This window comes from Hemiscyllium ocellatum, chromosome 9, assembly GCF_020745735.1.
Source record: "Hemiscyllium ocellatum isolate sHemOce1 chromosome 9, sHemOce1.pat.X.cur, whole genome shotgun sequence".
NCBI lineage: Eukaryota > Metazoa > Chordata > Chondrichthyes > Orectolobiformes > Hemiscylliidae > Hemiscyllium > Hemiscyllium ocellatum.
The window spans coordinates 14,048,977-14,062,795 of record NC_083409.1 but is presented as its reverse complement, the minus strand read 5'-3'; the positions used below and the strand labels follow the sequence as shown (position 1 = coordinate 14,062,795).

General features: G+C 46.9%; 1 gene segment (V, D, J or C); it reads right to left on the bottom strand.

Moving 5' to 3' along the window:
* Positions 1-8,606, bottom strand: part of LOC132818593 (immunoglobulin kappa variable 3-15-like) — a 29,836-nt gene extending 21,230 nt beyond the window's left edge. Inside the window, exon 1 of the V gene segment in view lies at positions 8,561-8,606.
* Between the last annotated feature and the right edge of the window lie 5,213 nt (positions 8,607-13,819).

Here is a 13,819-nt window from a genome sequence, read left to right as displayed (position 1 = left end):
GGGAAGCTGGTGGAATATTCTGTCACAGAAAGCAGTTGAGCTCAAAACATTAAATGTTTTCAAGAAAGCGACAGGTATAGATCTTAGGACTAAAGGGATTAAAGGTTATGGAGAAAAAATGGGAACAGGAGACTAAGTTGGATGATCAGTCATGGTCATATTGACTGGCAGAGCTGACTCGAAGGGCTGAATGGCCTCCTCCTGCTCCTAGTTCCTCTGTTTCTATGTTTGAGAGACTGTTCATAAACATGGAAACATGTGGAATTGTAGAGTCATAGAGTCATCGAGTCCTACAGCACAGATACAGGCCCTTTGGCCCAAACCAGACCATGCTGACCAAAATATCCATCCACACAAACCCCATTTGCCCTGCACTTGGCCCATATCCTTCAAATTACATACTATCTATGTATTTGTCCAAATACCTTTTAAATGTTGTTCATGTACCCTCCTCAATCATTCCATACGACTACCACCTTCTGTGTAAAAATGATGCCCCTCAGGTTCCCGTTTATTCTAACCTTCAACTGATGCCCTCTAGGCCTTGATTCCCCAACCCTGGGACAAAGACTGAGTGCATTCACCCTATCCATGTTTCTCAAGATCTTATACACTTCTAAAAGATTCCCCTTTAGTCTCCAACATTCTTAAGAAAAATGTCCTAGCTGGCCCAAACTCTCCCAAAAACTCAGATGTTGAAACCTGGCAACATCCTTGTAAATTTATTCTGCACTCTTTCCAGTTTAATAATATCCTTCATATAACAAGGTGACCAAAACTGAACACAATACTCCAAGTGCAGCCTCACCAACGTCATGTACAATTGAAACATAACTTCCCAACTTCTACACCCAGTGCCCTGACTGATGACGGCCAGTGTGCCAAAAGCCTTCTTCACTGCCCTGTCTAACTGTGACTCAACTTTCAGAGAACTGTGCACCTGAACTCTGAGATCCCACTGTTTCACTACAGTCCTGAAGGCCTTACCATTCACCATGAAACTCCTACCTTGATTTAACTTTCCAAAATGCAAGACCTCATACTTATCTACATTAAACTCAATTTATCATTTCTTTTCCCACTTCCACAGCTGATCAAGGTCCTGTTACAATATCTGATAACCTTCCTCATTGTCCACAATACCGGCTATTGTAATGTCTTCTAAATCATTGATATTGATAACAAACAATAATGGGCCCAGCATCAATCCTGAGGCACTCCACTAGACTCAGGCCTCCAGTCTGACAAGTATCCTTCCACTATGTCCCTCTGCTTTCTCCCATTCTCGCCAGTTAGAGAAAAGTATTTATCTTTGGTCAGAAATTAGTTTGGAGGTAGGAGACAGAGAGGAGGGATAATGTGTGTGCTCTCCAATGAGCAAAATCTGGATAGTGGTGTCCCCAGGGAATTGGGCTGGAACCTCAGCATTTCACGATATTTCTAAATGACTTGGATGAAGGAATAGACAGCCATATATCCAAGATTGTTGATCACACTGAGTGAGGCAGTTTGGAGGAGGTTACAGAGATAGGGAGAGTGGAGGACAGGGAGGGACTTGAGAACAAGGATGAGAATTTGAAAATCAAGGTGTTGCTGGACCAGGAGCCAATGTAGGCACAGGGCGCAGGGGGTTGGAGGAATGGGATTTGATACGAGTTTAGATATGGGGCAGCAGAATTTGGGATGAGCTGAAGGTTACGGAGGGCAGTGGCTGTGATGTGTGCAAGCGCAACATTGGTATGGTCATGTTTGGAGTCCCATGCACATGACAGAGATTTTCAGTTGCTGATCTTTGTGAGATGGAGGATATGGTGCTCAGATCAGCCCCAAAGATGAGGCCAAGTTTGTAAAGAGTCTGGTTGAGCAGCAGGCAGTGCTCAGGGAGAGGGATGGAGTTTGTACTGGGAGCTGAAGGGGAATGGCTTTGATCTTCCCAATGTGTTTCCCAGTGAGCCTGGCTCCTCAGTCCTGACTGCTCTTAGCTGCTGTGATTGTCACTGATTGGACACTTATTATTAGAGATTCTGACCACAGCAGAAAGCCCCAGTGTAAAAAATAACTGCAAAGACTGTCAGATCGCAAGGTTGAAACTTCACCAAAAGAGGAAGTGAAATAAAGAGCTCGGAGCAGCTGGATGTTTGTTACTGAGACGGGAGAAAACTGTGAACTGTCTGCACTCCCAAGAACCTGACAGCACAGGAGGCTGGTTCTGGGATTTTTCTTTTCAGAAACAGCACAGTGATGGGAAAAAGGACAGTCACTCTCTCACAAACACATACACCTGCACTCGGAGATCAGAAACAGAATCCAGCAGCAGCTCTGTCTCCAAGCTGTAAAACCTGAATGGAATTGTTCCCTCATTCAGTTTTTAACTGGCAGGATAGACCAAGCAGGGGAGGCAACACAGTGGTGTGTACAGTCGGAAGGGAGTTGCCCTGGAGTCCTCACCATTAACTATGGAACCCATGAAGCCTCATGACAGCAGGTCAAACATGGGGAAGGAAACCTCCTGCTGATTACCACATAGCACCGCCCTCCACTCCAACCTCAACTGAGCAGTCAGTCCTCCTCCATGTTGACCAACACTTGGAGGGAGCACTGAGGGTGGGAAGGATGCAGGATATACTCTGAGTAAGGGACTTCAAAGCCCACCATCAAGAGCTGCTCAGAAGCATCACTACTGAGCAAGTTGGTCAAGTTCCACCTGATTCAGCTGCTAGACTGGACCTGGGGCAAGTGGTGAGGGAACCAACAAGAGGGAAAATCATACTCACTATCACCCTCACCAACCTGCCTGCTGCTGGTGTATCTGTCCATGACAGTATCAGTAAGGGTGACAACTGCACAGTCCGTGTGGAGACAAAATCCCATCTTCACATTGAGATTACCTTGCATTTTGTTGGGCAAGAGATATGGGATGTCAGGAAGAACTTTTTTTAGCAGCAATTGGTAATGACTTGGAAATTAGTGCCCATTCAGGTGAGGCAGGTGAAGACACTCAGTGATGGCAATGGCAGATTGGATGGGCTCTTGATGGAAATAAACCTGCAAGGCCCTGGCTGTCGAGTAGGGGAGGGGGTGGGACTGACTGGATTGCTCCATGAAATGACAGCATTTACACACTTAGTCTCACCTTTACACAAAGACTGGGAGAAACAGACAAACCAGTTCACAGAAATGTTTTCTCAAGCAAAACACTCTTGAACCAACTCAGAGAACACACCAGTCTAGATTTACTAGAATAAAGCAGCAAATCAATGGCAAGGGAACAGCGACCCAAAAGTGTTGGAACTGAACAGTATATTCAATATCACAAACAACGAGAGAGGGAGGGATGAAGGGCAGGAAGGCAGAGAGGATACTCTCGGGGTCTGAAGGCTCTGCTGTCAATGGTGGGATGGAGGAAGCAACAATGGGCAGGAGACCAGAGACAGAAGGTGGAAGGGGGAGGGAGGGAATGTGAGTCTACAGCAGGACACAGAGTGAGGGAGGAGGGAGGCCATGGAGGCAATTGGCTGGCAGTGAGGTCAGATTCTAGAACAACTGTAGTTGTGAGACAGGGAAGGGATCACTCCATATCAGACAAGTTGGGGTTTATGGAATGTGGCTTCAGGAAGCTGGGAGAGGACATTGAAATCATAGAGTCAGGAGGTGGGATGAGCAGGAATTGGGGTTTCTGTGGTCAAGAGAGTGAGGTAATGCAGAGACAAACAATGTTGTGCAGATTGAAATAAGAGACCTACGTAATGGACAGGATGTGGGGTTACAGCTCAGGTACTGGACAGTCCGGTGGGAAGGAGGCCCATGTTTACTGTTTATTGGTCCTATGGGAAGGTGCCCCATGTTTACATCATCATAGAGTCATAGAGGTTTACAGCGTGGCAACAGGCCCTTCTGCTCAACTCATCCATGCCGACCAAGTTTCCAAAACTGAACTAGTCCCATCTGCATGCGTTTGGCCCAATCCTCTCTAAATCCTTCCTATCCATGTTCCTGTAAAAATGTCTTTGAAATCTAGTAATTGTACTCCCCTCTACCATTTCCTCTGGCAGCTCATTGCACATACACACCAACTTCTGTGTGAAAAGATTGTCTCTCAGGCCCCTTCTAATTCTTTCCCATCTCAACTTAAAAGTATTCCTTCTCATACTAGACTCTCCTACCCTGGGGAAAAAAAAACTTTGGCTATTCACCTTATCTATGGCCCTAATGATTCTATAAACCTGTCTAAGGTCACCCCTCAATCTCCTGCATTCATTGGAAAAATCTCTCGGACTATCCATCCTCGCCTTGTAATTCAAACTCACCAACCTTGGTAACATCCCTGTTAATCTTTCTTTTATCCAAACCAGTGTAATAACTTCCTTCCTATAGCAGGGTAAGCAGGAATGTACACAGTGTCCAAATGTGGCCTTACCAATGCCTTGTACAGCTGTAACATGATGTCCCAGCTCCTGTACTCCCTGCTTTGACCAGTGAAGGTGAGCGTGCCAAATGCCTTCTTCACCACCCTCTCTACCTGTGACACCACTTTCAAGGAACTATGCACTTGTACCCCTCAGTGTCTCTGTTCAACAACACTCCCCATGGCTCTACCATCAGTTGTGTAATTCCTGCCCTAGTTGGTCTTACCAAAATGCAACTCCTTGCATTTATCGAAATTAAGCTCCATCTGGATTTGTTGACCCACTGGCCCAGTTGATGAAGATGACATTGCATTCTTAGATAATCTTCTTACCTGTCCACGATGCCAACAATTTTAATGTCAGCCACAAACTTACTGACATTCCTGCTATTTTCTCATACAAATTGTTCATGTAAATGATGAACAACAGTGGATCCAGGATCGATTCTTGTGGAAGATGGCTGGTCACTGGCCTCCAGTCTCAAGATCAACCCTCTCTCACCAGCCTCTGCCTCCTACCATCAGGCCCATTTTATATCCAATTGGTTAACTCTACCTGGATCCTCTGTGATATAATCTTACTAAGCAGTCTACAATGGGGAACCTTGTCTAAGGCCTTGCTAAAGTCCATGTCGACGATGTGTACTGATCTATCTTAAGCTATCTATTTCTTCAAAAACTCAACTATCCACTTGTCACCATTAGAAGGACAAGTGAATAGGAGGCCCACATTTACTGGTCTTCTTGGAGTATCCAGTCAGAAGGAGGTCCATGTTTACTGGTTTCCTTTGGAGAGTCCATTACGAAGGAGGCCAACATTTATTGGAGGCTCAAGCAGGAACAATGCCCATGTTTACTGGTCTCTATTGGGAGCTCAGTGGGAAGGAGGCCCATGTCTCTCTATGGGGCACTCTCGTGAACTGACGTCCATGTTTACTGGACTCTGTTGGAGAGTCCAGTGCAGTGTGGACACCATGGTGGGTGTGGGGTTCAGTTCCTTTCTGTTGTAACTGTGTGATGGTCCAACCCTCATCCCAGTAAAACACACTGACTCAGAGACTGATCGTAGAAGGGGAAGGAGAGGGGAAGGGATTGGAACATGTTGTGAATGGACAGGATGGGTTAGTGGGTCAGAGCCTGTGCTGTCCCTCCAGCTCACACTGATGGCCTGAGGATCTCCTCTCTCTGCTGGGCCTTCATGGAATGAGGTTTGTGTCCAAACCAGTCCCCAGTGAGAATAGGCCAACAGCACAGAACTGCCCTTCATTTAACAAGAATCTGTCCATCTTCCTGAGAGATACCAAAACCTGGTCAATGTGGAAATGGGCCTTTACTCCAGGAGAAGACATGCTTCTGGGGTCAAGGGTTAACATCCATTAGTGGGGCAGAGCAGAGAGAGATATATCCTGAATTCAACTGTCACCACCTGGGACACTGTGAGAAAGAGAGAGAAGTGAGACAGAGAGAGAGAAATAGAGGCCGAGTGGGCTGCGGAGAATGAGGGAGAAACAGAGGGAGAAATAGAGAGGGGCAGATAACATTTGGAGGCTTTCAATTGAAGTGAGAGATGGAGCGAGTGACGAAGACAGTGAGAGATGGAGAAAGATTATGAGACGGAGTGAGGAAGCGTGAGTGAGTTGGAGGGAGTGGCTATGAGACAGAGTGAGAGAGAGGGAATATGAGAGAGATTAACAGTGGGAGAGAGAGATAGATGTAGAGAGATCAAAGTAGCAGATGTGAGACAGAAAGGGGAAAAGAGAGAGAGAGAGAGAGAAAGGTCCTGATCACCACATTCTGGGAAGGATGTGATTGTACTTGAGAGGGGGCAGAGGAGATTTCCCAGGATGCTGCCTGGGATGAAGGGTCAGCTATGAGGAAAGATTGGAAAGGTTGGGGCTGTTTTCCTTGGAGCATTGAAGGTTGAGAGGGACCTGATAGAGAGGTATAAGATAAGGCAGTGATATGTTGCATAGGAAGGCACTTTATACAAGAGTAAAGGACTCAATAACCAGGGACAGAGATTGAAGGTAACACAGACATGGACACATTGAAACTTGGAGCAGGAGCAGGCCATTCGGCCCTTTGAATCTTGTGTGTCATTCAGTATGATCATGGCTGATCCTCTCTCTCAATGCTGTGCTGCTGCTTTCTCCCTATTTCCTTCATGCTGTTAAAACACAAAACAACTCTTTTTTTTCTTGAATATATTCAGTTCCTTGTCCTCCACAGCCTTTGTGGTAGAGAATTCATCAGGTTGACCATTCTCTGAGTGAAGAAATGTTTCCTCATCTCAGTCCTAAATGGTCTACCCTGTATCCCCCTGAGCCTGTGTCCCCTGGTTCCAGATTCTCCAACCAGGGGAAACCTCCTCCCTGCCCAGCCCTGTTACAATTTTATGTGTTTCAATCAGATCCCCTATCATCCTTCTAAACTCGAGTGAATCCAGGCCCAGTTGAGTTGCAGAGTGAGAGGAGAATTGAGGAGAAATGTTTTCACCCAGAGGGTGGTGGGAGTCTGGAACTCACTGCCTAAAAGGCTGGTTGAGTCACAAATTCTCGTGACATTGGAGCAGTGTTTAGATATTCCCTTGTGTTGCTATAGCCCCCAGGGTAATGGGCCATGAGCTGGAGGATGGGATTAGTGTCATCACATCTTTGTTTACCAGCACAGATACAATAGGACAAATGGCCTCATTCAGTGCTGTTCACATCAATCACTCTCTGAGACAAAGAGAGAGAGAGAAGTGGAAGTGTGAGGGGCTGACGTGGCTCTCTCTACCTGATGCCATTTACATACTGAGGAACACCCAGTCAGACTCTCACAGGCTGCAGCTTTATAAAGCAGAGCCCAGTGAAGGGAGAGTTTATCAGGAACCAGGCACAGGGACAGGAGCACACACCATGATTTCACACATCCAGCTGATCTGGCCCCTGGCATTCTGTGTCGCAGGTACAAATCTCTCTCCTTCCGCCTTGAATCTTTAGTTGCTCTCCATTTCACTCCAATTCCACTGACTTGTGATTGAAGGGAAAATGCTGAAACCAGAGGAATGCTCAGTGTCTCCAACAATCTCTCATTTGACCGGCTCTTTCTGTGACAGTTCTGACTTCACTGTGTTTCTCTCTGATCCCTCAGGTATCAGTGGGGACATCATCATGACTCAGTCTCCCCCGGTGCTGTCAGTGGGACTGGGCCAGACCGCAACACTCACCTGTACGGCCAGTCAATCTGTTAGCAATGAGCTTTCCTGGTACCAGCAGCGAGAAGGTCAGAAACCCTCTCTCCTGATCTATGCTGCAACAAATCGATTCACAGGAGTCTCCGATCGATTCACCGGCAGTGGATCAGGGACCAGTTTCACCCTGAAAATCAGCAACGTTCAGAATGAGGATGTCGCTGACTATTACTGTATGCAGGATTACAGCTACCCTCGACACAGTGACACAGAGCCATACAAAAACCTCAAAGCACACAGAATCACCTCCTGTACTGACACATCCACGGTTATATAAAATGCATAATAATGGACACACAGTCCCACCGCCTGAACTGTCATATCCCACAGTTAGATCTAAATGAAACTGATCAAATTACCCCATGCTGGGATTGTCACTGCCCACGACACACTCCAGTCCCTGTGGTGTCTCAACGCTCACTGAAGGCCTCAAGTTTCCCCCTTCCACTGCATGGCCACATGTGAAGAACAGCTGCAAGATTTAACAACAAAAAATGAAGTTCACAACCCAGAGGCAGAGACAGAAAGACACATGAATGAGGGAGAGACTGATAGGGGCAAAAAGAGGGTGAGAGTGACCGACAGACTGGGAAATAGGGAGAGGGTGAGAGTGACAGAGGGAAGCAGAGAGCTGAGGTTTTTGTACAGCCTCTACACTGGGAGCTCTCACTGTGGCTTACGTTCGGTAAAGGAACCAAGCTCAGACTGAGTAAGTAAACCTCAATCCTCCGTTATTAACCCTTTCAATACTGAAACTTTCTAAATCACAAATGCTGAATTGATGCAGGTGTTAGTGGGGAGCTGCAGTGAATGAAATGGTTGAATGAGGAGCACTGTGTCTAACAGGGTGTCCAGCTGTATTTCTGTCGTCCTATTGCCCTGCTTAAGCAGCAAGATATAAGTCAGTAAGTTTTACTCACCGTGTGGAGGAGCTCTGTCCATTTGCAGCCTGTGGTCCCATTCCTGCAGCATGGAGTGAAATCAGTGAGTAGCCTCCTGCCAGTCTCAGTGTGACGGACACGGGGCAGAGTTTGATGTGAGCTCTGGCTCCCTGTCCCAGTCTCTGATCTCACTGACCTCAGCAGCAGCAGCAGCAGCAGCAGCAGCAGCAGCAGCACAGTGAGACACCGAGCTCCCACCTCCCCCAGCTTTAACTCTGCTCAATCACACAATCACAGAATCGTTTCAGTGCACAAGGAGGCCATTCAACTCATCCTGTCTGGACCGGCTCTCTGAATGAGCAATTCACTGAGTGTCATTCTGCTGCCTTCTCCCTGTCACCCTGCACATTGTTCCTTTTTGAATAACAGTCTCATTCCCTTCGGAATGTTTTAATTGAAGCTGCCTCCACCACACTCTCAGGCAGTGCATTCCACACCTTAACCACCCACTGGCTGAAAATGTTTTTCCCCCATCTCACTTTCGCCTCTTTTACCAATTATTTTCAATCCATGGCCTCTCCCTCTCAATTCTTTCTCAGGTGGGAACATTTTCTCCTGGTTTACTCTGTTCAGACCCCTCCTGATTTTGAATTTCTCGATCAAATCTCCTCTCTGCCTTCTCTTCTCTGAGGAAAACAGTCCCAATGTCTTCAGTCTATCTTCATAACTCACGTTCCTCATCCTCGATGGGTCAGATAGCCCACTCCTGCTCCTATTTCTAATGTTCTTATTATCTTATCTTCCTATGTGAGAGACACACATCAGATTTCCACTTAACACTCTGTGGCTGTACCTTCCCAGTCTTATTCCCAACACTCCGTGCAGTCCCATCCTTACACAGTTACCCTGATTTAGAATTTATTACTCTCTCTCCCTCACTCTGAAACTGGGTAAGAAGTTCTATTCCTTATTCTGGTGCTATCTATCTCTCCCAGGATTCTGTGCACCTCTGTGTTCCTCTCTGGTATTCCCTCCTGGATCCCACAGGCCAAGATAGTTTAAACCCTCTCCAACAGCACGAGTAAATCACCCCAAAGGAACTCAGTCCCAGGTCTGTTCAGGAGCAACCCGTCTGGTCTGTACATGTCCATCTCCCCCCAAAGCCAGTCCCAATGTTAAAATAATCGAAATACCTTCCTCCTGGACTGTCTTTTCAGTTCCACAGTCACCTGTGCTATCCTCCTCTTTCTATTCTCAGTTGTGTGGGGCACTGGGGGTAATCTTGGAAATTCCTACTTTTGAGCTCCTGCTGCTAATTCCCTCTGGAACTCCCTAAATTCTGACTGGAGGACCACATCCCTTTTCTCCCGCTGTCACTGGGACCGATGTGGACCATGACTGCTGCCTGTTCCCCCTCTCCCCTCAGGGTGCTCTGCAGCAGCTCAGTGACATCCTTCACCTTGGCACCAGGGAGATAACACACCATCCTGGATTCCCATCTGCAGCTGCAGAAACACCTATCGATGCCCTCACTCTCGAATCTCCTCTCACTCTCACTCTTCCAGTCTTCCTTGTGCCCCCCTATACAGCTGAGCCCCCCATGGTGCCATGGACTTGGCTCTGGCTGCACGCCCCAGATGAACCATCATTCTGATCAGGATTCTGAACTGAATCCTGGTTGGAGAGTGAGATACACTCATGGGATTCCTGTACTAGCTGCCTGGTCCTTTTGGACTGTCTGCTGCTCCCCCATTCCCTCTCTCCCTGCATACTCTGAAGCTGCAGAGTGATCACATCTAGAAACGTGCTCTCTACGGAGCTCTCAGCCTCACGGACGCTCCTCACTGACACCAGCTGCTGCTCAAGCTCCGAAACCCGGAGTTCCAACTGCTGTCACTGACCACACTTCCTGTGCTCATGGTATTCCAGGAAGCAGGACAAGCAGTTTCCTCATGCAACCTGATGCAACTCTCACCACTCCCTGATTATCTTTTGTCAAAGTTCTTTTGAGAAACAGCAACAGCAGGGCTCACAAACCAGTACTTTCAATGTCCATAGAATCACAGAATTCCTACAGTATGGAAACAGGCCATTTGGTCCATCAAGTCCACGCTGACCCTCCGAACAATAACCCACCCAGACCCATTCCCCTACCTTTTTAACCTACATTTACTCCTGACTAATGTACCTAACCTGCACTATGGGCAATTTAGCATGGCCAATTCACCGAACCTGCACAGCTTTGGACTGTGGGAGGAAACCAGAGCACCTGGAGGAAACCCACGCAGACACAGGGAGAACATGCAAACTCCACACAGACAGACGCCCGAGGCTAGAATCAAACCTGGGTCCATAGCGCTGTGAGGTAGCAGGGCTAACCACTAAGTGACCGTACTTCCAGTTTTCCAGGGTTTCAAGGAACCTCGACATAAACCCAAAATACTTAAGATATAGGAGCAGAATTGGGCCAGTCAGAAGAGAGTCTGCTCTGCCATTTGACCTTGTGTGATGTGTTTCTCAACCCCATTCTCCTTTTAACATTTGATCTCCTTACTGACCAAGAACCTATCTGTCTCTGTTTTAAATATTCTCAACATCTTGGCATCCATAGACCTCTGTGACAATGAGTTCCACAGATTCACCACCCTGTGGCTGAAGAAATGCCTCCTTATCTCAGTTCTGACGGATCATTCTTCACTCTGAGGCTTTGCCTTCGGGCCCGAGATTCTTCTATTCGTGGAAACACCTTCTCCATGTTCTCCAGGCCTCTCAATATTCTGTAGTTTCAATAAGATTCCCCCATCATCTTTCTAAACTCAATTGCATACAGATCCAGAATCCTCAACCGCTCTTTATATGACACCCCCTTCATTCCCAGGATCATTCTTATTCTTTCTCACTTTTTCCTCTGGACCCTCTCCAATGACAGCACATCCTTCCTTAATAAGGAGACCAAAATTCCAAATGTGGTCTGATTACAGACTTATACAAACTCAGCAGTACACCTCTGACGTTAAAGTTAATGCTAACACTGTAACTGCCTTTCAAACAGCCAATGGTGAACCTGCACGTTAACCTTCAGAGAAACCTGAGCAAGGACTCCCAATTCTCTTCGTGCTTCAGATTTCTGAAATCTTTCCTCACTCAGAAAACAGTCTGTGTCTCTATTCTTCCCACCAAAGTATCTAGCCTCACAAGTCCCCGCATTGTACTCCACCTGCCACTTCTTTGCACATTCTCTCAGCCTGACCAAGTCCTTCTGCAATCTCCCCCACTTCCTCAACTCCACTTGTCCTTTCACCAATTTTTGTGTCATCTATAAACATATGAACAATATCTTCAGTTCCTTATCCAGATTGTTAATGGATAATATGAATAGTTGTGGTCCCAACACAGATCCCTGCAGATCGCCACAAAGCACCACCAGCCATCCAGAAAAAAATCCCTTTGTCCCTACTCTCGCCTTTGTGCCGGCCAGCCAATCCTCTACACTTCGCAGTGCCTTGCTCCTGACAGCATGGGCTCTGATTTGACTTAGCAGTCTCCTTTATTGTACCCTGTCAAAGGCCTGGTGGAAATCCAAATGGATCACATCCACTGGCTCTCCTTTGTCTAACTCACTTGTTACCTCCTCAAAGATTTCTAACAGATTTATCAGGCATGCCTCCCTTTGATGAAGCTGTGCTGACTCAGCCCAATTTTACCAGGCTGCAATTTTACCAGACTTAAGGGTGAGATTCCAAATACCTGCAATCTCACCCTTAGGTAGACCTCTAAAATCTTACCAATGACCGAGGTCAGGCTAACCAGCTTATAATGTCCCATCTCTGCCTCCCTCCTTTCTTAAACAGGGATGTTACATTCACTATTTTCCAGTCTTCTGGGACCACTCCTGACTCCAGTGATTTCTGAAAGATCACAGCCAATGGCCCTACAATTACCTTAGCTATCTCCATCAGAACTCTGGAGTGTAGTCCATCGGGTCTGAATGATTTATCCACCTTCAGACCTTTCAGCTGCCTCAACCCCTCCACCTTAGTGATGCCCTTTCCACTCACTTCTGCTCCCAACTCTCTTGAAGGTCAGGTGTACTGGCTGATATTCAAGCATCATGGTTAGCCACAGGTGAGGTGCCAGAAGACTGGAGGATAGCGAAGACTGTGCCATTGTTCAAAAAGGGCTGAAAAACAAAAGCCTGGGAATTATAAGCTTAACATTTGTGGTGGGTAGGTTGTTTGATAAGATAAGATACACATGCATTTGGAAAGAGTGGATTTGATTAGGAGTTGTCAGCATGACTTTGTGAGTGGGAGAATATGCCTCACAAATCTGTTAAGTTACTTTGATGAATTGACCAGGAAGGTTATGAGGGCAGGATGGTAGACGTGGTCTATATGGGTTTCAGTGAGGCCTTTGATAAGGTTCCACATGGCAGGCTGTTATGGAAGGTTAGATTGCATGGAATCCAAGGTGACCTGGCAAATTGAATACACGATTGGCTTGATGGTAGAAAGCACAGGGTAATAGGGGAAGTATCCTTATTGTACTGGAGGCCTGTGACTAGTGGAGTGCCTCAGTGGTCAGTGCTGAGCCCATTGCTGTTTGTTATCTATAACAATGTTTTGGATGAGAATGTACAAGGCATGGTTAGTGAGTTTGCTGATGACACTCAAATAATTTATGGGCGGCACGGTGGCACAGTGGTTAGCACTGCTGCCTCACAGCGCCTGTAGACCCGGGTTCAATTCCCGACTCAGGCGACTGACTGTGTGGAGTTTGCACGTTCTCCCCGTGTCTGCGTGGGTTTCCACCGGGTGCTCCGGTTTCCTCCCACAATCCAAAGATGTGCGGGTCAGGTGAATTGGCCAAGCTAAATTGCCCGTAGTGTTAGGTAAGGGGTAAATGTAGGGGTATGGGTGGGTTGCGCTTCGGCGGGTCGGTGTGGACTTGTTGGGCCGAAGGGCCTGTTTCCACACTGTAAGTCTAATCTAAGCAGCATCGTGGACAGTGCGGACAGTTATCAGAAATTGCAGCAGGACCTTGCTCAGCTGGGGAAGTGGGCCGAGAAATGACAAATAGAGTTTAATACAGATAAATGTGAGGTCTTGTATTTTGGAAATTTAAAGCAAGGTAGGAGTTTCATGGTGAATGATAGGACCTTAAGGAATATAGTGGAACAGAGGGTCCTTAGAATTCAGATAAGCAGTTCTCTGAAAATGGAGTCACAGTAAATAGAGCAGAGAAGAGAGCTTCATCAGTCAGGGCATTGACTACAGATGTTGGGAAGTTATGTTGCAG